General features: G+C 39.6%; 1 protein-coding gene across 2 annotated transcripts in view; it reads right to left on the bottom strand.

The window, feature by feature from the left end:
- NCK2 (NCK adaptor protein 2) overlaps positions 1 to 26,667 on the bottom strand; it is a 77,898-nt gene that overhangs the window by 42,963 nt on the left and 8,268 nt on the right. The window contains exon 1 of one of the 2 annotated variants that reach the window (XM_084844493.1): positions 676 to 694. The exons of the other annotated variant lie outside the window; for it this stretch is intronic. The gene's annotated coding sequence lies outside the window, so the exon portion shown is untranslated. Of the gene's footprint in view, positions 1 to 675; positions 695 to 26,667 lie in introns of those variants that run through there. 2 annotated transcript variants of the gene reach the window in all.

Genomic DNA, 26,667 nt, shown 5'->3' with positions numbered 1-26,667 from the left:
CAAAGAGATGGACGAACAGAAAGAAATAACCAGAATAGCCTGAGAGAAAGAGAGAGACAGAGACAGAGAGAGGAGCCAGAGACACAAGAGGAAAGAAGGATAAAAAGAGGAGCCAGAGAGAAAGAGAAACCAGAGCGGGTACCCAGCTCACACACAGGGTATACACTTGTGATTGGCCCCCCACCCTCCAACAGGGCACTTTTTCAAAATGCCAAATGTGCCCACGGGCCAAAAAAGGTTGGAGACCCGTGATACATATATAAACCACTCATTAAGACTGGACATGAGGAACATAACAGAGGCCACTGCCAACCTTCTGGAATTGCCAGTAAGACTGCAGTCTTAAGCACACCAAATTTATTTCAATGAAGATCACTGGGAAATAATGATAATTACCATTTAAATGAAATCCAAATAAACTTACCTTTGGCACAATTCAAGATCCAGACACCAAAAATTAAAACTCCTGAGCAAAGTTATGCTTCCAAGAAGATTCGGAAACAAACACAGACAATTTAATTAAAACACCCAGAAGTGACGTACATATTTTTTATCACACTAGTTTACTAAGTGTATGTTTTACTCTTAAATTAATATAAATCAGAATGTAAACACAATTTTCATTTTCACAAAAAAAGGTGTTATATATAAGAAAAGTCAGGGAACTCTAGTCACCTTAATGTATGCAAACTTTATTCTGTGATCAGTCTTCAAATATACACTGTTTAAAACAGAAACAAATTTAAAAGGCTAACAGACCATTCCTATATCAGCCTATTCAAAAGTAAGCTCCATTAGGTTCAATAAGGCTTACCTAGCCTAAATTGGCAAATTAAAACTTTTGCCCTGTTCTTTTTTGTTGTTCCGAACTATAATCTTTATCACACATTTGCAAATATAATAAGTTCATTAGATTTAAACCACATTTTTATAACAAATTAAGTCCATCAAGAATTTGGTGCTATTGCTAATCACATCTGAGAGTTTCTTTGAATGCTTAAAAGAAGTGCCAAGAATAGAAGTACAAGTTACTCATGGTTCCTTTATGCATGCTTCCAAGCCTTACGTAAAAAAAATTGAATTTGCCCTAGAAATGTGTGATCGCCTGATATAGGAACGGACTGCACATTTGCCCTATCCTACAGACCAGATATGGGTTTTAGAGAGAAGAAACACAAATGCTGCAGTACACTTCTCTGGAACACTTAAACCAACCCTTGGTCTAGATATCTTAACAGTTCAAACTCTTCAGATCTATTAATTCATATTTGGCAGCACTCAGCTACCAAATAGCTAAATACACATAAAATTATCTAACCCACTTTTAATGAAACAAACAAAAATCCAATTCAAACAAACGGAAGGGGAGGGAAACAAGCTTGTGTTTCTTTTGGAGCTGTAACACATGCTTCATTTTAAAATGAAACAGCTCCATTTTCAGAATTTGCAACCTCAGGAGTTACTTATATTATTTTGTCAGTCTTTTACAAAAAATATTCCCCCCTTTTTTAAAGGTGTCCTAGCTTGTTCAATAATAAGATGCTATATTCTGAATGAAGCCTTGCTGCAGACATACAGGTGATTGTTATTGGGAAACAAGAAGACAAAGGACTACTAGTAAAACCATAGCAACCTGTCCTCCATAATGTCCATTCAAACCTAAGAACTAGAAAAGTTTAGCACCTGATAACTTTAGAAAGAATTGTATTTCTGTAAGAATTAAAAAATAATGTGGTGTTAAAAGTTAAAAATAAAATATTGGAACTTTCAACACTACTCTGAAATTGAACCATGTAAGTTATGGGAAGTCAAAAAGGGATCATGACTTTTGCATCTGAAACTTTTAGGTTACCCATCTAACTCATGTTCTTCAACAAGAACTAAACCCGAGTACATGCAACTGCATTTGCTCAATTTCATTCCTTGTTACCTCTCCCTTTCTTCTGTTCACCACAGCTTGGAACATGGGATATTGCCTACAGTAATAGACCAGATAAATGGCTTCACAAACAAACAAGTAAAAAACCCACCAATATTGTAGACATATTAGGTTATAGTCAATAGTGGCTTTGTCTTAGCAGAAAGTTAGAGTACCCAGTTTTTGCTGGTTTTCCACTTAGGTCCGTCCCCGTCCCCCCCGCAAAAGCTGCTCCTAAGAGTTGGAGAGGAAGGGGTCTAGATGAGAACAGAAGAACTGCAGTACATACTGCAGATAACTGTGGTAGGCAGGGGGGATTGGTGAAACTCGGGTGCTCTGACTTGCATGAGCAGAAGCACTTTCCTACAGTAAAAGAAACCACTAGATACAATCCCTTAATTTCAACTAAGTATCATCATCAGTTGCCCATGGCTTTAGCCATTAGCTATTTCACAATGAAAGGCAAACTACATGCCATTTTCAAATACAAACTGGAAGACATCTCTCTTTTCTCAAACCTACCACCACAGCAATTGTCACAAAAATTATTCAAGAAAGCAAAGCCTCTTTTTACAATCTTTGCTTGTCAGTCTTGCAAATTTTAATCTGTGATTGATGTTTTAGTTGAAAAACATGTCATGTATTTATTTACTTGTAACATTTATAAAATCACTTACAAATTGCCAAAACACAAAAGAATAAAAACATTTAAAACCAGATTATCTCAGTAAAATTGTGACTCATCTTTTACTCAGGAAAGTCTTGCTTAAATAAAAATTTATTTAGCAGGCACCGAAAACAGAGTAACGTTAGCACCGGCCTGACATCAGCTGGCAGGGAATTCCACAGAAAGAAAGCCTGTACATTAAAAGCTCTATTCGGAGTGAACTCTAGACTGAAGGCCCATGAAGAGCCACCAAGAGCACCTCATGCAATGTCCTCAGTGACCAGGCAAGCTGATAAGGGAGAAGGTAGTGTCCTGGTCACATTGTCTGGGGCTTTATACACCAATAACAGAACCTCAACCCAGGCCCAATAGCAAATAGGCAGCCAGTACAGTTCCCTCAGCAAAGGTGTTACTTGCTGAAAAGGGGCAGCCCCCAACAACAGCTGAAGTACTGCATTCCGCACTAGCTGTGGCTTCCAGGCTAGCTTTAAAGGCAGCCTCACCTAGAGCATGTTGCAGTAATCTAGTCTTGAGGTTCCTAGTGCCTGTACCACCATGTCCAAGCTATCCCTTCTGTCCTCATCCTGTATGATGAGGGTGGGCAGAGGGACTGGCTGAGGTGGCAGAAGATGGGCTGAAGTCACACTCAGTACATCTGCAGAAACAGGCACCACCCCAAGGTGAGGGCCTAGCAACCTACATGCATTAGACTGCTTGTGCAGCTGGAAGCAAAGTAACATTGTTGAATTGGAGGGAACTCATTCATTGAACACAGCAGCCTAAACTGTACATTATCTTATTTAAAATGCCTACAACTTTCTCTGAGGAAAGCTTTCAAGCTGTGGGTTTCAGAACATGCACTCAAAAATCAGCTGTCTAACAAGGGAAAGGACTGTATGAGGGCCCCCCAGACAGCACTGGAAACATCTAGAGTTTAATGTAAGTGCTTCAGATCTTGAGTATCATACAGAACAACTTCTGAGTCATAAGTCAAAGACTCATAAAAAGGAAAAAACCCTTTTTCCTGTTATCCATAGATTTTTGGATTGAGGCAAAGCTCAACCATGAAAAGGTTCAAGCTTGAATGGGTATAGTCTAGCAAACATAAGAATAATTAAAAACAGAAGCTTATCATGGAGTGTTAAGCAGGTTTAGTAGCATGGTTCATTATGCTAATGCAATCAACAATAGCCTATCACTTATTATACCCTAAAAATAAAATAAGCATGCTTCTGTCAAGAATCCAGCAGCAATATGGACTGTTATTTAATTCTTAAACAGCTTTCTTCTCTCACTGGCAGGGATGGCCCAAGACATTTAGCTGACCAAGGCAGAAGACAAGATATAGCTCCACCCAACCACCCATTCCATGTACAGAACTATAAGACTAGTAGTTAAATCTTATTTCAATACATGTGATGAGACAGTGTCCTCTACTGCAACTTCGGATAACAGGCTAGGGGTGCAAAGCAGGGCTTGTGGTGCACACAGCTCTGTCCTTCTATACCTTCTCCACCACTCCACACACCCTAGCATCTGCCACCTGAGACAGCTGCATCACTCTTCCTAAGGGTAGGGCTGGCCCTGCTCAATGGGCTTCCAAACTCCTCTCCTTTTCCATTTTGGTTATATTGTATTTTTTATTTTTTATTTTACTAAATTCGTGTCAAAGACTGATGATAGAACACTATAAATCCCTAAACAATATTCTGTTTCAGACTTGCTATGGCATTTGTCTTGTCTGTCAATCTAATGGCACGTTCAAAGCTATTTGAATACAATATTTGAGCACAAATCCAATCATGCCATTTCTGTTTTAAAACTCTGAGAGCCCTGCTAGGTTAAATGTGGAAATCATACGAAACATGGATTACCTCCATAAATTGTTCTGACACCAGAACACAAACTCTGAGCTATTTCCTGGTCTAATCTCAATGTGGATGGAGCAGAACACATTTTGGAAAGCATCTAGCAAGAACAAGCCCAATTAGTGCTTGGTTCTTTCTTTGGTCCAAACCTCAGCCTTTTAAAAAATGCAAGTGCTTGCATTTTTTTTAAATGGAGATATTAAATAAATATAACCATCAATGATCAAAACAAAGGTTACTAACATTTACTTTCAGAACAGAAAAGCTCTTGTAAATATTGGGTTGGCTCCAGATTTATTCATACTTGGAGTACACCCATTAACATTAATGGATCAAGTTAGTAATGATTTCAATGGGCCTACTCAAAATATGACTAAATCTGGATCCAAACCTTTAGAAACATAGCTTTTTTCATAAAGATAATGAAAGAGACCCAACTCCCCCCCCCCCAAATACATGGTATCTACCCTCCCTCATCCATACACGGTGCTGATTTCACCATCTGAACAACCCTAGCCCTTTGGATTCCACAATTTTGCACTATTTCCTAGGCACAAGAGTGATTGGTGCTGTTAAAAGAGTTCAAAACAAGTCATAATTTTCTTGACTGACCAGTCCATTCAAGAATACATGTAGAATATTAACTGGATTGCAGGGAATGTTATAGTAGTCAGTCTGATTATGTATAAAACTTCAAGGAACCCCTTATCTTGGGACATTCCTACTAAATGTATAAAAAACTATCTTTGGTTGGAGATAATACAGCATTTCCTCTGTCTCTTCTTGTCTATTTTGTTTATGTGGGGCTATATACCAGCAATATAACATTTTTATAATTATTTTCTTTTGCATGAGTACAAGATCAAGCTGATATTGCTAATCTTTTTGTAAACATTTTCTACCAAATTAATTTCTGTGAGGGATGTATCTTTCATTCTTATTTTAAAGCTATACTACATCACAGAAGTCCTTATTAGGGAGTACAATTTAATAAAATTATATGTCCATACATTACATACTTAACGTTTTTATACATTTAATTTTCACATGTCATATAGAGCCTAAGTGCTTCTGATGTTCAACAGGAATCTAGCCTACAAAAATAATATTATAACCTAGATTGTGCATGTGCAAACCCTTCCATAGGCAGGACACTGAAATAAATGTAAGTTACCTAGTTATGGTGACTAGGGACGTATGAACTATGTAAAATCCACTCCGTCTGTGTTTCGCGGATTGCCAGTCATCTTTTGTTCTGTCGTCCGCTCACAGACGGATTAGAATTTTTTCCGTCATGTGGAAAAATAAGCAAATAATTACGTAAGAGGTTTCATAACAATTTACATATTTTACCTTAGTACATAAAATTTAGTGTATTGTCCCCCATTCCATTCAACTTTTCCTCAGCAGAAACGCGTTTATTTTCCTATGGATAAATATGCGTAAATTTCGGAGAAGTAAAAAAAAAAAAAATCCGAAAGTCCACAGACTACGCACAGGCTAGCCTGACGGGGTCACTCCACAGCAGATTCTGCAGGCTGGATTCTTAGAAATCCAAGCTCATTTTAGTCCATCTCAAATTTCTCCAGCATCCCTAATGGTGACACCTTTTTCCAACTCTTTTCAGAAATCATATTTCTACTTCCTTGTGAAATCTTTAAACAGTCCCAACTTTCTTTTGAAATGAGTCCTGATGTACAGGACCATGTATCACTTCCATGGCTGGCACAACATTACTAACACTGCCTATAGAAAGCTTTCAGTTGCATTTAAATATTTAAAATTAAACACTAAGGATCATGAAAACAGGGGAAATGATGATGCAACATCATTCATTGGATAATGACCTTATTGCATTATCTAACAAACACATCTTAAGCCATTATGCTAAGAATTATGTGATCAAAGTAAAAAAAAAAAATCTGAGTGCCATTAACCCATTAGGTTCTAACCATTAAGACTCAAATCAAGGCATGATTCACAAAATTTCCAAGCACTTCAAAGTCCTAGTTGCCATGCAGTTCATCATTTTTGAGAGACATAGCTCCTAGCAAGTTAAGATTCAGCAGGGAGATTCCTTAACAGATAATATCTTCAGTTAACTGGGATCTTTGGGTCGCACTTGAAGTAACAGCATTAAGAAACAGGACAAATGTAACTAGTGAACAAGAATGCCAAAAAGAACACAAAAACAGAAAGTAACTGATACCAATCCGACCAAGAATAAAGATAAATTTTGCTTCAATATCTTGCTTGTACTTCACATAATCATACCAGTAGGAACTGCAATAACTAATAAGTGATGGGAATCTATCTTCATATAGCGCTATGGCAGGAGAAATGTCAAAATGCAAAGGGCAAAATCTTTAAATATTAGTTAAGACAGAGGCATAAAGTGTTGGCACTGATTCTTGTATTACACTGGTATTTGGGGTCCTTGATTTAGTGCCGCCAGTTGCCAAGGGTACCAATCCCCATTTTCAACTCTAGTCTTTGATCCAGCCTATGTTTACATAATGGAGAATGTAACTATTCATGCAGAGATTACATGCAAGAACTTCCCTCCACGCTCTTCAACACTGATGAGTACTTACATCTTTGCTCACACTGGATCAGACTATCAAGGTGTCTTTCTTGACTTGCTTGTGTAGGAAGAATAAACAGGGCCCCAAAAAAAAGGCCAGAGAAAAAGCAGTTGTGAACACCATATCAGAAAAATGGGGAAGAGAAAAAAAAAATACATAATGAAGCAATTCTCAACTTACTATAGCAAAAGTATGGGGATTTCCTGGCATGATCCCCTTCCCTTTAATATCTGTATATATGATCTTTTAAAAATAGATAACTGTTATTATTAAGCTGATATCACACCAAAGAACAAACAATTTATGACTTGTCAAAACTACATTACAAATCAGGATCAGACATACAAGAAGACTGGAATCTCATTTGCAGTCTCCAATTGTACAAAAAGCCCCCTGCTTAAGTTATGCTGACAAAATGGAAAATGTTGCAGTGCAGCTCCTTCCCACACTGCTGTGTGTACATGAAAAGCCTCAGGACAGATGGGATTGCCCAGTGCAGTGTTGCTCCAGTTTCCAGGATGGAAGACACTGTTGTCGGAGGGCTCCTCCCATGTGGCCCAGACACTGCTCGTGCTATCCTATCAATGTGGGCAGGAGCAAAGCTGCAGCAACTCTCATCTCAGCATCACAACATAAGAAAGGGGTTTAATAATATTTAAATTGTAGAAACATAATATAGGAACACTTTGATAGCAGATAACATAGGTACCTTTCCCTCAGCTAGACTTGAATCCCAATCCTAAAGATACTGGGTTGTATCCAGGCTTAGTCATACTTAGTCTGCACTAAGTATGACTACATCTGGATCCAACCCACTGGTGAAGTGCTATGGCTTAGTGAAAAGCTAATTCAGCTCAAATAGATCTTAAAGGCGATTAAAGGAGGAAGTACTTCTTCGCATAGTGCATAGCTAAATCATGGAATAGGCACCACAAAATGTAGTGGAGGCCAACAACTTGGATAGCTTTAGGATTGGACAAATTCATGGAGCATAAGGCTATCAATGGCTTCTAGTCATGATGGCTATATATCATCTCCAGTATCAGATACAGTATGCTTCCGTTATACCAGCTGCTGGGGACACAGGAGCTATTTCACTCAACGTCCTGCTTCTGGTTTTCCCATAGGCATTTCGTTGGCCAACTTACAAATACAATGCTAGACTAGATAGGTCTTTGATCCTATCCAGCATGGCTTCTTAGCCACGGTAGTACTGTGGTTATAATGTTGGACTTAAAACCCACGAGACTTGGCTCTACTCAATCATGAACGTAACTAGGTGGCCCTAGATGACTTACCCTCAGCCTAACCTACCTCATAGGACTGTTGTGATAAAATGGCAACAGAAGAAGCCCAGACCAGGGAGCTCATGCCATTAGCTTTGGAATGGAGGATCAGTGGGCTCTCTCCCATTTTCCATGGGGCTACTTAAGACCCGAGTGCCCCCAGGGAAAACAGAAGAGTAAAATCCCAGGCACAGGTGGTATAGAACTGTATTAAGTAAATAAATAAAAGGGGGGAAATCCTTGCTACATCCCTGAAAAAAAAAAGCCAGGATAAAAAATAAATAAAATACAGTGAGCAAAATGGGTAACTAATTGTAACTAACATCTTTTAATAAGCATTTTCAGAAATAAGCACCTGAAAATACTTGTGTAAAGATTTTCTCAAAGTTACTGGGTTGGATCCAGGCTTAGTTATACTTAGAAGTATTACTAACTTAAGTCTCATTGATTTTATTGGGTCTCTAACTCACTGTATTAAAATATAAAAAATGGTTTAGATCCAAAGAACCAACCATGTGTGTCATGGGGGTTTCCTGCTTGTATTCCAAATGCGGTCTTTGACCTCCGGAAAAGTCACTCCTGAAGGTCAAGGAACGTCCTAAAAGGGGTATTTTCTACGAGACTAACGTGGGGCAGGCAGGGAGTGAGAGAAATCAGTGACTCAAACACACACTTTGGATCCAAACCACTGAGTGTAGGGTAATGTACAAGACCAGAACATTGGTCTTTAAGGATCTTTGTATGTATGTATGTATGTATGTATGTATTTATTAAATTTCTTAATCGCCCATCTGGCTGGTCACCCGTAAACAGTAAAATTATACATTAAAACATTGTTTAAAGATACCCTAACCCACCCCAAATGCCTGCCTGAACAACCAAGTTTTCAATGTGTGGCAGAAGCTCATTAAAGAGGGGGCATGGCGGAGTTCCCTGGGGGGGGAGTTCCACAGAGTGGGGGCCACCACAGAGAAGGTCCTCCTACACACATACAGAAACATTTAAACACTTCTCAATTACAGGATAATGAAGATACAAATGGAAATGTTAGGGGAGAACATTTGTTTCCATTATTTTTCCAAGTGACATAATAAGGATTTATGGTACCATCCCCAACTATTATAAGGATATAGTCATAACAATTTCATAGAGTTCTACCAATTACAGTAGATGCTATGACAAAAGTTCAGTCTCAACTTACAATGGAATATTTTTGGGTGTGCTTGATCAAGAGACGTGCTCAGTTTTGAACCAAATAAGCAGTGTATATTCAAAATAAGACATTCATTAGAAAAGGTTTTTTTTTTAAAGAAACGGGTTGAAACTTACTGCTTTGATTAGCATAATAGCGAATCCTTCACTGGAGAAAATACATTGAAATATAGACTTCAGCAGAAAATACAAAATAGAGATAAAGCTAGTGGGGAAAAAATAGACTGGTACTATGGTTTTAAGGGATAATGCTATTCTTTCCCCAGTTCCATTTTTGGAAAGGCAAAGCGGTAAGAAAGCCTTCATCTAGTAATGCATTATTACACATTACTCGATAGCAGTTCTGAACCCCACAAAATGAACATTCAAACAGTACTCCTGAACCTCAGATCTACCCCATCCTCCCTCCTGCAGCAAAAGAATCAACAGGATATTAAAAATTTGAGGAAAAGTTAATTGTTTTGAATAAAAATCAGTTCAAAAATCACCACCTGCATCTAAAATGACTACAATTTTCTCACATTAATTTTCCATCTAATGATTTAAAACACTATGGAATGGGTTTTAACCTGACTTTAGAGTAACCATACATGCTAAGTATTTATCCTCCTAACGTTCCTTTACACTTTTTTTCTTTATGGCATTTTGTCACAGTAGGTGATCATACGAATTCCTAACAAACTGAAGAGCAGCTTAGGGGTCTGGGCACTTATGAAGGAACACTGAAGGACAGGCACTAAATTCTGCTTATAACCAACCAATGTGCCAATCCCCAGCACTAGTCTACTGTGTTGAGGAACAGTATAGTTGCTTCTGAAAACAGCAGTCACACATATTCTCTAACCCCAATAATGTCTAGTAAAACAGAACACATTATATGATATAACTGAGTTATATGTTTCCCTGCCCCTGCTCCACTTTGTTGACTGCCACTTGTTGCCAAGGGGAAAATTTGCAAAGAGATGACAGCATGACATGTGTTGTGTTGGCCAAGCAAAGGGAGGCCTTTGGTTTAACTACCTACTCAGCTTTCCATTTTGTTTATTTTGGGTATTTGTAACACAACAACCTTGAATACTGATGTACCAAATTTCACAATTCTATTCATGAAAACCCCACACCTGTTTTTTACAAAGTAGGGAGTGGACATTCAATGTGTTTTGATATATATGTAGAAGCTTGAGATTTCAGAATTATAGCTGATACATACAGTACTGTGCAAAAGTCTTAGGCCACCACCAGCTTTGTTGTTTTAGCAATTTTAATGAACATCCATAATTATATTTTTCGGTCTCTGTATTAAGATACAAACAGAAAATACAGGAAATATGTACAGGCAAAAGTCAGTATTTAGTGTGACCTCCCTTGGCTCTAAGCACATCTTGAACACTTTTGGGGAGACTGTCCTGAAGTTTTCTGAAGTAATCTTCTGGTATATTATACCAGGCTTCTTTCAGCACTTCCCTGAGTTCTTCTTTAGATGTAGGTTGTCTTTTATTTCTTTCTCTGTCCAGGTGATCCCATACTGCCTCTATAATATTCAGGTCTGGACTCTGTGGAGGCCAATCCATGACTGTGTTTTATCAGCTGTTTTCCTCGCTAAATATGATTTCACTGCATTAGCAGTGTGCTTGGGATCATTATCATGCTGAAAAATGAAACCATTCCCAATCAGGCGCTTTCCAGAAGGAATGGCATGATGAATTAAAACCTGTCTGTACTTTTCAGCATTCATGATCCCATCAATACGGACAAGATCGCCAACACCACTGGCAGAAATGCAGCCCCAAACCAGGACAGACCCTCCACCATGTTTCACTGAAGGCTGCAAGCACTCATTCGTCCATCTCTCTACGACTCTTCTTCTCACATATTGTCGATGATTGGACCCAAAAATTTCAAACTTGGATTTATCACTCCATAATACTCTTTTCCACTGATCCTCATTCCAATCTTTGTGAGCTTTAGCATATCTTAGCCTTTTCACCCTGTTCCCCTTCTGCAAAAGTGGTTTCTTGGCTGCTACCCTTCCACGAAGACCATTCCTGGCCAGGCGCCTGCTGTTACTCTAGTGTAATGGGAAGTCACACTAAATACTTGCCACTTTAGCCTATGGAAGCTGTTTTTTTCTGATTTTTTTTTCTATTGTTGAATACTGTGTACAAATTTCCTGTATTTTCTGGTTGTATTCTAATGAAGAGACTGAAAAATAATTATATATGGTCATTATACCATTGCTAAAACAACAAATCTAATGGTGGCCTAAGACTTTTGCACAGTACTGTATGTTCAAAGCTCCATTCAAGTTCAATCCCTCCCTTGGCAGGGTAGTATAGTTCAGTGGTAGAGCACATACTTTGCATCCACAAGTTCCCTAGTTCAACACCTGACATCTCCAGTTTTTTTAAAAAAGTATTCAAATAGCAGGTAATAAGACAGACCTCAGCTTCAGACCCTGGATAGCCACTGATAAAGACGCCAATACTGGCCTATATGGACAAATAGTCTGATGTAGTATAACGCAACTTCCTATGTTGACCACACCCCATTTTCCATCTCCTTGAAGATGGATGAATCTGCTTAGAGCAATGAAATACTGGAATTAAATTTGGTATATGTGTTTAGAGTATAATTGTCCATTTGAAGCCCAAACATATGCTCAGCCTTTACACTCATTTTCAGGGTGGGAGGAGTGCTGAGATACAAAATAGAATGTAATGAACTATCTGAAGCAGAGCCACTCAAACACCACACTTTTCTAGTAATACTATACATTACCAGAAGAGAGATGACAATGTCAGGCTGCTGTTTTTAAGTGGCAACTATGAGGCTCCCATAACATCTAGTTAAGCCAGTAGAGAACACACTGACTTTATCCAGCACTACATATTGAAAGCATTTATTGTCCAGAGAATACTCCATTCAGCAAAACTCCATTATGGCATGGCATAAAAGTAACTTTCATAAATGTTAAATATTTAACAAGTCTGCTAAGCTAAAAGAGATCATATGGCTGTGCCTTATGAAAGCCCAGGGGAGTTAAAATTTTGTTTTGGTTATACCAACACAAACCTGAACAACACAAACCAATACAGTAAGGAACTGATGACAGCATACTACCAGCACTATACATTTTATTGTTAAAAGAAGTTGTGCGAGGTGTGGTATAAGAAACTCAAACAGCAGTTGCTCCTGACTGCATAGTCAGATTAAAGAAGCTAAGATTATGATTAGCCATTATTGCTCAAACTGTTAGCCCAAGGAATTTTCCATTTCACATGATATGAAAGTAAAAGCTAAAAAAATAAGATACTGACAAAGCCTTGAAGTGAGATGGAATTCAAGTTTCTGTAGATCTTTCTAGAAAGGGAGAAATGCCTACTTATGGCCAGGAGGTGGAGCACAACTTACCTGATCCTTCCAAACTTTCCTGGAATGCATATTCACTCATATCAACAGTGGGGAAATTCGGATACTGAATTTTAAAGAACCAAAACACAAAAAAGAATAAAAAGCAGGTGCTAGGCTAACCTGTCTGGAGAGGGCATTCCATAACCAGGATGCTATCACTGAAAGGTCTCAGACAATGATCTCAGAGTCTAGATAGGTATTTATGGAAGGAAGTGATCCTTGAGGTAACCCAGCCCCAAGCTGTTTAGAGCTTTAAAACAAGCACTTTGAATTGAGCCAAGAAACAACTGGTATAATATGTCTGAATCATCCAGGCCCAGTTAACAACCTTGCAGGCCTACTTCAGACTAACTGAAGTTTCTGGACCTTTTCAAAGGCAGCCGCAAGTACCATGCATAATGGTAATATAAACAGGAGGTTACCAGAATATGGATAGCTGTAGCTAGATGAGTCTTCCCCAACCTGCTGCCCTCCAGATCGTTTGAACTTCAACTCCCATCAGCCTCAGCCAGCATAGCCAATGGTCAGGAATCCTGGGAGTTGTAGTACAAAACATCTGAAGGGCACCAGGTTGGGGAAGTCTGAGCTAGACTACTGCTGTCCAGGTTAGGGGTTTTTTTTAAGAAATCACCACTTTCTTCAAAAAATGGTACCATTCTCAGGGAGGCATTAACTACCTTCGGGACCCAACTGAATATTCCCCCCTTATAAGATGTAATCAACTATGATGGGGAAGAGTCAAGCATACAGGTGGTTGGCTGGACTTGACCAAGTACCTTGTCCACATCTTCAGGCCTCAATAACTGGAAGTCATCCATACAAATTGGACCAGATGGTGCTCTGGACACTTCCACTGCCTGAACTGTATTAATTGTGGAGTCTAGATCATTGTGGACATAAGCAAATTTATACTCAAAGCTAGTTACCTACAGTTCCACAAAATCTCTCCGAAGGCCAGATTGCAAAAGGCTATGAATCACTCCGAACTGCACTCCTGGGTGACACTCAGAGGACACAATGGTGGTGGAAAAGAAATCCTTCTTTGTCACCACCATCGCCACAGAATAGGCATGATAATGAGCTCTAGCCTGTGTTCAACTGGGCACATCACAAGTCTTCCTACACTTATGTTCTAGCTGACTCCCAGCTTGCTTCAACGCCCTCAGCTCAGGTGTATAACAAGCTACCACCCAGTTTTGCCCAACGGAAGAGGATGATTTGTGTCAATTGTCCAGATTATCTCCGTATCGCACAGAGTAATCAAAGCTTCTACAGGAGCACCAGACATACTAGCCAGAAACTTCCTTAGAGACTCAGGAACCCAGAGGATCCATTAGCCTCTGAGGATGGACCATTTTAATAGGTTCTCCACCCCTGAAGAGGGGTACGATCACTGAGAGTCTAAGCTTCCAAAAGGATCTGACCATAACAAGGGGCTAGATGTACCCCCACACACACATGCACACACACACAGTTTCAGATCACCATCCCCCTGCCTAACAGAGAAAACCAAACCAAGGGTATGTCCTCCTATATGAGTTAGGCTGATTATATGTTGGGACAGCCCGATAGCTATCATGGTAGTCATAAAGTCCTGAGCTGTGCCTAGTTAGTTTCTTTGTATCTGCTGTTTTGAAACAGCTTTTTACTACCAGAGAAAACTACAAAAACATGCTGAAAAAGTTCCTGCTTTGGGGACAAAAGATAAATGAAGTTTAAATATGAAAGGCAATGACCTACTGAAGACTTACAAGCAAACTGATTTCATAAACAGTTGGTGCTACAGTGTCCTCACAGTTCCCTAAAAATAGACTGCTCCTATGTAATTGTATGAGGGAATGGGAGAAAAAGAGATGGAAAGATGGGGGAACTATTTGTGGATTAGATGATATGAATGAAAAAAAAGTTAAAATATTTATATATCATAAACAATGTGGACAGGAAAACCAAGAGCCACCCAGAGTACACTATCAACTATTTAAAGCTCCAAACAGTAACATCTATCTTTTGGGTTTCCCTACAGAATTGGGAATGCAATCCCTTGGCTCTCCCTGAATTTGGGAACAATTTTCACGATAATTTGTGAGAATCAAGATAGAAACCTTCTGATAGCAGGCCTTTTTGAATATTAATGTTGAACAATTAGCTCCAGTTTTTATTTAGAATCTTTTGTTCTATATACATTAAACCTTTATAGGAGACCAATGACGTAGCGTTTATAAAGAAACATTGCTACACATATGTAAGCAACTATACGAAGCAAACATTAAGTATAAAATGTTATTAAGTGTTCATTTCAGCCTTATGTGCAGTATGTTCACATTAACTTGTTACAGGCATATACCAACACAAGGAGCCAGTGTGGTGTAGTGGTTAGAGTGTTGGACTAGAACTGGAGATCCAGATTCTAGTCCCCACTCAGCCATGAAGCGCATTGGATGACTCTGGACCAGTCACTGACTCAAAGCCTAACCTACCTTTTTACTGTGAGAATAAAAATAAAGAGGAGGCGGCTCATGTATACTGTCTTGGGCTCCTTGGAGGAAAATGCAGGCTATAAAAGCAACAAATAACCGCAACAAACAGATGGCGGACAAAGTTCAATGGAGAATCTCAGGGGGAATAAAAGAGCTTTATTCATTCCTGAATAGGTAAATATCAAAGTAAGGCCATGGTATCAAAAAGTATCTTAAAAGGTTAATACATTAAGCAACTATCATACACATTTAAATGCCAGCAGGAAAGAAAACTCTTCTCTGTTCCTGAAGTACAGCTCTGTTCCTGTATTTCATTTTCATAAGCCTACTGGCTGAAAGAAACTTCTTTATCCTCACAGTAATTTATATTTTTAATTCCAAGGAAGACAGGGATTCATGATGAACTGAAACAATCCTTGATCTAGTTAATATTTACTACATGACAAAAATCAATAAGTGGCAATCAAATTACATACTATTAGGAGACACAGCTTCAAAATGGAAATTCTTTCTACAGGCAGAAATTTCACAAAGAGAACACTCATCATGAAGTGCATACAATTGACAGTATCTAAGTGACAGGCATTGGGGGAATCCTAAAGAGATCTACTCAGAATTGTTCTTCAGATTTGACACTTGAGAGCTCTGAACATTACTCTGATCAGCAAAGTAACTCAATGTAATAAGGCTGGGGGTTATTAAAAAGATTCACTTTCAGTTACTAACTAGGTTCTCAGTCTCATCATTCAGACCAGGTGACCCTCAAATCTTGGCATTTTGCATAACCTTAGGGCTGAAGCACATGTTACAGTTTCCACAGGGATGCCAACTAAAAGGGCATCACCTGTGGTGAATTATCCCCACCCCAGCTAAAATGCACAGAATTGTTAATTGCACTACTATCCATTAGGTTTGCTGCTGTTGTCTGTCAAGGGATATTGCTAAAGATATAGTACTCTCCTTTGCAGATGTAGCTTACTTATGTGTTTAAGAGCACTACACAAAAGAGTTAGCCCAGAACTGTACATATGAAGTTGGGGGGGGGGGGCATTCACAGGAGTATTGTCACAAACACAAGACACAAAAGGCATCGTCTCTGTTTAAAGTGGGCAGGGCTAAGATTGCTAACAGCTTTCTCTGAGGCCTGGTTGACATGTAATGAGAAGCCACTGTGGGTGAATTTCCAGACAGGGCTTCTTGTTGCAGCAGCCGCCATTGCAAACATTTGAGCCCCAGTGGGGGCATGGCGTAGTTTGTTGTTATGCACAAACCCAGCAATGGTAGGTTGTTGGGATGGTTAGCATTCTACCTGCAACCCTAAACAGCCCCATGGGTGTTCTGGGTGGCTTGCCCGCCACACCTCAAATATTCAAAATGGTGGCTGCCACCACAAGAAGCAGCCTCGCGGGGAAATTCACACACAGTAGCTTCTCACGTGCGAACAATGTCTCTTTCTTTCTTTCTCTCTTTCTCTCTCTCTCTCACACACACACACACACCCCCCTTCTTCACTGAATGGTGTATGGCCACTCCAAATAAAGTAGAGTGAATATTTTTTTTACCCCTGCTGCAGACAACACCTGTTCGGCTTAGCACAGCAAGATGGATAGAAACACCCTAAAGATTAGTTCTTTGTTGATAACTCTTCTTTGCATACCAATATAGATAATATTCTCTTGTTAATTCCTCACCAAATCTCATTGTCAAGGACAAATTCCAAATATCTTTTTTTAAAAAAACAAACAAACACACACTTAATTTGTAGGTTTACCAAATTTGTTAGCAACTATTTATATGTGACAACTGCCCCAATGAAAGCAGAATCAAAAGTTCATTCTGATGGGTGCTGGAGAAGCACAACTGGAAAATGTTAGTTAGAATTATATCGCTTAACAGACATGCTGTATGTGTGTATATTTAAAAAACCCGTATTTTACCAAAAAACATCTTAGGGAGCAATCTTATGGCCTCCAGACAGTGGCTAGACAGCCATAGGATATGCTGTTTTCCGGGAACTGACCTCAGAGCCCATGCACCGAGGTCGGTTCCCGGAAAACCAACCTCCCCCATGTCCAGCCTCTTCTCCTGCTCGGCAACCCCATGGCTAGACAGCTGAAAACGGCTGTCTAGCAGAAAAAGCAGGGAAGGAGAGGCGTCGAGGGAACAATCCCCCCCCCCCCCGTGCTTCTCCTGCCTTGCTTTGGGTAGGTGGCCGCCTCCAAGTTCTTAGGCGGCCGCCTATCTAGATAGGATTGTACCCTAAATGTGTTCAAATGTCTAAAGTGTTCAGCTTTTAAGGTATGCAATATCACTCCTATGAATATGGTTTTGTCTTCTAGTTAGTCATAAGTAAACATTTCAAATGCCTATGTACACTTTAAGGACGATAATTCCCAAACTGGAAGACAGTGGTTATTTTCTTCTGCTGTTTATGCTTGGAATTTTGCCAGATTTTTTTAACTGTCGCTAGGAAAAATGATAGATCACTAAATTTCAACAACAGAAGAAGACATGTAGTGTTTGGTATATTAAACTCATTGCTGTAAGCTACACATGAATATGTATTGCTTCACAAAATGACCATTGTTACAATTCGGTCATTTCACACACCAATGATCAATCTCAACAGAATACATTCTAGAGGTCTACATAAAAATGGGATGATAAAAAAAAATTAGGCAAGCCAAGGAAATTAAATCCCTCCTTTCATAAGCAAGCTTATTCAACAACTGACTTTTCATGAAGTGGTTGGAGATCAAAGCATGAATATGAAAGCTAGGGAAACTTAAGATAGAAAACCTTGCACTGTTTGTTGTGTAGGGTCAATGACTCATTACATGCCACCTTCCTTAACATGTAGTCCAAAGCAACTGTAGGGCACCAATTCCCAAAATTCCCCTCCACGCTAGCTGAAGCGGTGGGAGTTGTAGCCAAAAACACCACAATGGGGAAGGCTACATATGTATATGCTCCTGGAAACAAACTCTGCTTTATATCCCAATTCCCAACACTTAAGGGTATGTGCCAACACAGTAATTTTAGGCTCAAATTATATGTGCTGCTAAATGTGCCATTGGTAACTACATCTGGGTCTTTTAGCAAATTTAATACTAAGTGCGGGGCAAGATACCCTGATTTTTATCAGGACTACAGTATGTGGAGAAGGCTTGCCTAAGGCTAATTGCAGAATGGGGGGATTTTTACTGGGATCACAGAAGGGGGGGAGTTAAACTTCTCCTCCCCTGCATGCTACAGTCCCAATAAAAATCGGGGGGGGGGGGAATGCCTAGTATTAATTTTTTTTTAACCAGACATAGTTTCTAACAGTGCTTTTAGGATCACATGTCATTTGATACTGAGCCCCCTTCATACAGAGCTGTAGTAGCATGGGCTGCTTCCCTGTGGTGCTATTCCATATGGCTGAGGGCTACATCTGAATGATGGGAGAGGGGAGCCCATAATTTATGGTCCTTCCTGAACAAACAGCATTCTTTATCCCAGCATCCTCACTACCTGTGAAAAAAAGCCTTAAAATGTCTCAGATCGAAGACCCATTTTAATCCCTAAATTGCGACATTGGACCCACTTTGTTTTTATTGTATAAAATAGATCTTCTTCTTCTCTATCCATTAATCTCTTATCCTTCTTCTCTTGTGTTTTAATGGTGGTGGTGTTGCTGGTGATGCAGCTTAGATCAGGACACAACCCAACTGACGTGGGCTAACCCCACCAGTGAGCTATACATACCTTCATACAGAGAAAAAAAATTGATTTCTTTGCTCAGCTGCATGAAAGATGTGTACACGTGCTACTTTTTTCCCCAAAGCTCTTCCCCCCCTTATTCTACAGAACAAGACTAAGCACAAGTCATCATACAACACAGATTTTGCAGTTCAGGAAAAAAAGCCATCAGTAGGTTTTATACTGCCTACTCCCCAGAAAGCACCCACAAACAGAAGTGAGCTATAACAGCAGTAAGAGATTAAGAGTACAATCCTATGTATATTTTTAGCAGAAAGAAGTCCTACACCTCCCAGCATGCCCCAGCCAGCAAGGCTAGCTGGCTAATGCTGGGAGTTGTAGGACTTTTTTCTGTATAAACATGCATAGGATTGCGCCCTAAGTTATCTGTCAGGAAAAGATCGTAATTTGGAAGGTAAAAATCCAGGTTGCACTTCTGTACAAAAATAAAGGCAATTCCTAAAATAGGTGTTCTTTGAGAAATAAAGCAATAGTGGAGTACTGAGTAGAAAATAGTGGAAAGGGTATAATGCAACTTCTAAGCAAAAAACAAACAAATAGCTTCAACATTACTCTTGGTGAAAATGAAGATAACAACACCCAAAAGCTTTTGCTTGCAAATTATACTTAGACCTCTCTCTAGATTAATTTCACTTGATAGGGCTTAACCCATTCATTTGTTTTGTATTCACCTACTGCACTGGAATGGATGCCACCAAGCAGCCTGTTTTTCCACCCTAATTCTTACTACGTTTCCTCTCATCAATTACACATGTTCTACATAGCTGAGTGGGAGAGTGATTTTCAGACCAAATTTGAGGACTAACATTGGCCTTAAACAATAACAGTATTCTTTTGGGCATCAAAATTAAAAGCTCAGAACTGTAGGCTTGAGCTTGAATCTATCTGATGTTAAAACCGAAAGAAAGTATTTCCACCAGCCTCAGCTTTTAACTTTGATGCACAAAATAATTCTATTATCATTACACCCAAGTCAGTCTTCAAACTCAGTCTAAAAATCACTCTCATTCTCCCATTTAGCTTCTATCTCCAATACCCGCTAATGGCAACCTAGTAAGATATCCAATATAAGTTACAACCATACATCTATGTTGTATTAATCCTACCTATTTCCATGAAAATGGAAAACAAATATGGAAACAGTTCCTTAAGCAACCAATATCTATGAAGAATATACACTCCCAGCTCATCACTTTTCCTTTTAACAAAGGCAGGCAGCAAATGAGCTAAAAGGTGGGATGAGCTACTGAAACACCAAGCTTCTTCAAAAATTGTAAACAAAATAAGAGTGAATATACTTGGCTCCATCTCTTGAAAGAGCTAGGCAGCAATGTTAGAGTTCTTATCCCTACATATCTCATCAGCCACCCTGACAATCAGGTCTGGATCACTACAGTAAAACAAAACTGACACATTAATGCCTCAACACCTAAATTAAGCATTTAAATTACACACACACACACACGAACATATACGTACGTACACACACACACACACACAAAACACTGAAAACAAGGGTTCATATTTAGCATAAAATGTTAGATCTAGTCCTTGGCTGACTACCTGATAAAAAAAAAAAAAGGCAGGAGGGAGAGTAAAAGGCACACTCAAACTGAATCAATCATCACTGATGAAAAACAGGAAATGGAAGTATGGAGAAACAAAGCCCACTCTCATCCCCAGGTTTTATGGAACACTGCAGCTTTTATTTTTAAAAAACGAACAAAAAACACAAATTTCCAGGGTCTGACACCATCTCTCAAATGGCATAGAAAATTGATGGGCAACATCCGAAGTCACACAAGCAGGCTTCTGTTTGTACAATGGAACTTTCTCTGCACCCCCACCCTGAAATTCTGCTCCAGAGGGTCCCCCAAGCCTCCAGAGCACATTTTGAGGGGCTGCGAGGGGGGAAGGAGAATCACTGCTCCATGTTACACTGACAGAAGACATTCTGTTGATGGGAGGGACTAATTGGCTACACCCCACATTCGTTCATTTTACATCATCAATAAGGGACACCTACTTAGGGACAGTCATATGTTCAGGGTTAAAGGAGAAAACCCAAATCAGTTCAAAAAATCCTTTGCCCCCATATGGCAAGTATTATTTTCTGAGTATCAACTTGGAAAACCTTCCGTCAATCTCATAATAGGAATTCCCACACAAAGAGCAGTAATACAAAGGCACTGCTGGAATCTAAATAAACCCAGTATTTGAATCCTCACCAAAGTCTGACCTTAGTTTCATCAACCACTTGCTATCTCATTACACATTTCAGAATTCACCTTTTCTATCCCAACATCAAAGCTAATTACATAGGTCAAATGTTGAAAATGTTTCGATTACTTCCTTCAAGGATAATTTAAAAGATCACCATTGTTAAAGTCAGAAAACAGAGTAACTCCCTTTGAAGAGGAGATTGTTTCCAGCACCAAGTAGCTAGCAGCCTCAACCTTCCCTTGAACCCTACCCTCGATGGTCTTGTAGGCTCCTTCCAACCCTGATTCTATGATTCTTACTATAACAATGTTATGCCTTTGTGACCATCTTCTCAGCAATGGACATTATATGACTGGCTTATTCATTTCCATCTGAGTCAATTTATTTATTACATTCTTATACCACCCAATAGCCGAAGCTCTCTGGCCAGTTCACAACAATTAAAACCACAAAATACAACATAAAACAATATAAAATTTAAATGTTTAAAACTACAACATAAAAGTACAACCAGAATAAAACCTAGCAGCAATGCAGAGATTTAAAATACAGAGATAAAACAGCAGATCTAAAAGACTAGAGTGCTAAAATGCTGGGAAAATAAAAAGGCCTTCACCTGGCACCGAAAGAAGTACAATGTAGGTGCCAGGCGAACCTCTCTAGGGAGCTCATTCAATACTCAGAGTGCCACAGCAGAAAAGGCCCTCTTCCTGGTAGCCACCCACCTCACTTCCTCTGGCAGGGGCTCCTGGAGAAAGACCTCTGAAGATTACCTACCTCCAGTAGGTTCCAACCTACTGGAACCCTCCGCTGCATTCCATACTATTCTGGAGGGTTCCCCCAACCCCCAAGGACTGTTTTTCAGGGGGTATGGGAGAATGAGTGAAGTTCAGGTGCCCAGTCTTGCATGAATGGAAATTATTTCTACTAGTATAAAGCCACTACTGGATACAACCCATTATATTTTCACCTTCTAATAAAATCAGGATTGGGAAGAAAACCTTCCATATCTTCCAATCCATTTCAACTTTGTGATTAGGTTTTCCTTAGTTTATTTAAGACAGAAGCATATGGATTGATAACACAGCCAACTGACATCAAATACACCGTCATTTATTTCAGTCCTCCTCCAAAACGGATTAAGTGTAGGTGGTAAAAAGAACAAAATGTATTGCCATGCGCAGCTGTCTGCTAGAACACTGACTGCTCTAGCTTCTAATTCTGGATAATTTCCTGTCTACTAACTTCCCATTAATCAGATTCTCCACTAATTTACTGCAAAATAACAACTGTAACACCATCAAAAGTTAACTTGAAATGTTAAAAGCACATGAAAGATCTTAACCAATACACAAACGTCTATGAATCCTTTGTAGACCCTCAAAGAGTCATACTTAAATAATCATAAACTTTAACATTCATCTTAACAACCCAAAAATAAATGCAGGAATTAGTATTTCAGGAACATAGTTTAAAAATTTAGAGTCTTTTTTGACACTATGCTGAAACATTACCAAGATGGACTAGATGCTCAGAACCATGGATCAGTGAAATAATTCTTCAGGTTTGGGGGGAAAATGTTGCTTGTAGCAGGATCCAGCAGACTTTTCCAGCTTCACAAGAACTGAATAATTTATTCTAAAACATTTCCTTTTGTTATGCATATACTTTGCTTCCATAATTTCTCTAATCATACTGTTAATTGGCTAGTACCATATACCATATTAAATTATCAGGTCAAGAACATTTGCTTGTTCTTATGAGAATAAAATGGGGGGGGGAGATTGAACCACTTGAGGTCCTTGCAAAAAAGAAGTGGGATGTAAATGTAATAATAGCCATGTGAGAATGTAGTGGTTTGTTTTAACACTGCTGATTGAAGAATATATCCAAATAAATTAAGGGCTTATAAGATTAGCAGGCTCACACCCAGAGAGAGTGCCTATGCCTTTCAAGGAAAGAAGCAGGTCTGCAGCCAGTAGACCTCATGCCCACACTTCCTTGTTTTAATTACAACATTTATTTTATTGTATTTATTTTAGAATATATATATATCACTTCCCATTTTAAAAATCCTGAAACCGTTTACAGCAATTTATTTATTTAATTAATTTCTATACTGCCCAATAGCCGAAGCTCTCTGGGCAGTTCAATTATAAAACAAGACATCATTATAATAACAAAACAACATTTAGACAAGTCAATGGTTGGGGCCATCAACGTAAATAGTTAAGTTTTTAATAATCGTTAAAAGCACATCATTACCAGTGCCTGACATATAGCAGAGGGGAGGTCAATCCAGAGGGAGGGCACCACCACAGAGAAAGCCCATTGCCATGTTGCTGCCAGATCACACTCTGCAGGATGTGACACAGACAGCAAGGCCTCTCCTGAAGATCATCATGGTCTAATAGGTCTATATGGGGAGACACTATCTTTCAGGTAACCTCATCCTAAATTGTTTAGGGTTTTATATGTCAATAAAAATACCGGTAGCAAACCAGCAGCCAATGTAGCTCTTTCAGCACAGGTGTTATGTGTGCATGGCAAGGCACTCCATTCAACAGCCTCCCTGCAACATTCTGCACTAGCTACATCTTCCAAAACAGGCTCAAGGGCAGCCCCACGTAGACAACATTACAGTACTCCAGTCTCAAGGTTGCTAATGCATGGGTCACAGTGGTTAAGCTATCCCTGTCCAGAAACGAGCACAGTTGATGTACCAGCCAAAGTTGCTAAAAGGTTTATATAAAAGCAAATTATAAACTGCTCTACATCTGAAAAAAAAAATCCAGAGCAATGAACAGTAATTTAAAAAAGGTCAAAATACAAAGGATTAAAAACATTTAAAATCAAATTCTACCAATAAAACCATGGCCAGTGTTTTACTCAGGAAAGGGTTGCTTAAATAAAAAATTATTTAGCAGACACTGAAAACAGAGCAATGTTGATGCCTGCCTGACACCAACTAGTGGGGAATTCCACAGAGAGGGAGCCAGTACATTAAAAGCTCTCCTTGAAGGGTACTCTAAATGGCCTGAAGGCCCAAGAGAAACCACCAGAAGTGCCTCATATGCTGACCTCAGTGACCAGGCACATTGACAAGGGAGAAGGTAGTATCCTGGTCACGTTGTCTGGGGCTTTATACACCAATAACAGAACCTCAACCCAGGCCCAATAGCAAATAGGCAGCCAGTACAGTTCCCTCAGCAAAGGTGTTACTTGCTGAAAAGGGGCAGCCCCCAACAACAGCTGAAGCACTGCATTCCGCACTAGCTGTGGCTTCCAGGCTAGCTTTAAAGGCAGCCCCACATACAGCATGTTGCAGTAATCTAGTCTTGAGGTTCCTAGTGCCTGTACCACCATGTCCAAGCTATCCCTTCTGTCCTCACCCTGTATGATGAGGGTGGGCAGAGGGACTGGCTGAGGTGGCAAAAGATGGGCTGAAGTCACACTCAGTACATCTGAAGAAACAGGCACCACCCCAAGGTGAGGGCCTGGCAACCTAACGCATGCATTATACTGCTTGTGCAGCTTGAAGCAAAGTAACACTGTTGAATTGGAAGGAACTCATTCACTGAATGCACCAGCCAAAACTATATACTACCTTATTTAAAATGCCTACAACTTTCTCTGGGAAAAGTTTTCAAACACTGGGTTTCAGAGCATGATTATTTTTTTTCAATATTGTAATGATCCTTTGGGGGGATTATAAGGAACAGCACTGTGATATATGACACTCAGGTACAGAAACAAAACTACTCCATTTTTACAAATAATCGTTGATTGTATCATGTGAGCCACAGCTCTAAAAATATGTTTCAGTATGCATTGAAAAACCTCAAACTCCTTGGTCATCTGAGCTCCCTATACTACATTAGTAGCTATAAATCTGTTTCCCATGCCCCTATTTAGTTCTGAACAGGGTTCTCTCCTAAACGCTAACTCCCAGTCTGGTTTTCAATCTGGTTATGAGACTGAATCAGCCTCGGTTGCCCTGATGGATGACCTTTAGCGAGAGAGGGACGGGGGAGTGCAACCCTGTTAATTCTGCTCAACCTCTCATTGGCTTTTGATACCATCGACCATGGTATCCTCCTGGATCAACTCTGTTGGAGTTATTGGGTTACACAACCAGCTGCAGAGTTGTGTTGTAACTATGTTGTGTTACACTGGTTCCAGTCCTACCTACAGGGCCAATTTCAGAGAGTAACATTGGGTGACTATTCCTTGGCCCCTCAGCAACTGAGATGGTACCTTGGTGCTGCAAGGTACCATCTTGTCCCTAATGCTGTTTAACATCTATATGAAGCCACTGGGAGAGGTCATTAGGGGATTTGGAGCCAAGTGCCATCAGTATGCACAGCTCTATCTCCCTGTGACATCTGAATCAGGAGAGGCTGTGCAAATACTGGGCCAGTGCCTGAACTCAGTAATGGGCTAGATGAGGGCCAATAAACTAAAACTGAATCCTGGCAAGACGGAAGACCTGTGGGTGAGTGGTTCCTGAGTCTGGGAGATAGGCTCATTGCCTGTTCTGGATGGGATTGCACTCCCTCTGAAATATCAAATCCGTAGTTTGGGGGTATTCCTAGATCCATCACTGTCGCTGGAAGCCTTTTTCAGTGGTAGCCCCCAAATTATGGATCTCCCTGACAAGGCCAGCCTGGCACCAACATTGTTATATTTTCGGCTCCAGGTTAAGACCTTTCTCTTCTCCCAGGCATTCGAGAGTATATGATAAGTGTTTAAGCAATCCTGGAATGTCTTATGGCTATGGTTGTTTTTTTTCGAGATTGTTTGAAGTTGTTTCAGATATACATTTCTTTTGTGTATATTGTCTGTTCATGTGTTTATGTAAATGGTTTCTATTATTTATTTATTTATCGTATGGCACATTCATATCACGTTACAATAAAAACACAGAGCATAATAAATATGAAATATAAAATATAGACAGGAAGATCACAAATGTATGTCTAAGTTACAGATACGAGTTTTTTGCTTCTGTTGTCACAGCCAGGAAATCAGCAAAGTCTCCATTGTAGCTCTGTTTTGACACTCTGTCACTATGTGTTGGACAGTTTGTTTTTCAGCTCCACAATCACAATCTGATGTTATTTTGCCCCATTTACAAAGGGCATCTGCACATCTACCATGACCCATGGGAATTCGGTTCAAGGTTGTCAAATTGCACGGGGCTGGTCAAATTCATGTTTTTCCAAGCTTAAATGGTTTTTAATCGCTGTATATTGTAT

Source organism: Heloderma suspectum, chromosome 3 (genome assembly GCF_057233095.1).
Source record: "Heloderma suspectum isolate Gila_16-S chromosome 3, 16-S_ref, whole genome shotgun sequence".
NCBI lineage: Eukaryota > Metazoa > Chordata > Lepidosauria > Squamata > Helodermatidae > Heloderma > Heloderma suspectum.
The sequence above is the reverse complement of the archived record's forward strand: the minus strand, read 5'-3'. Positions and strand labels throughout refer to the sequence as shown.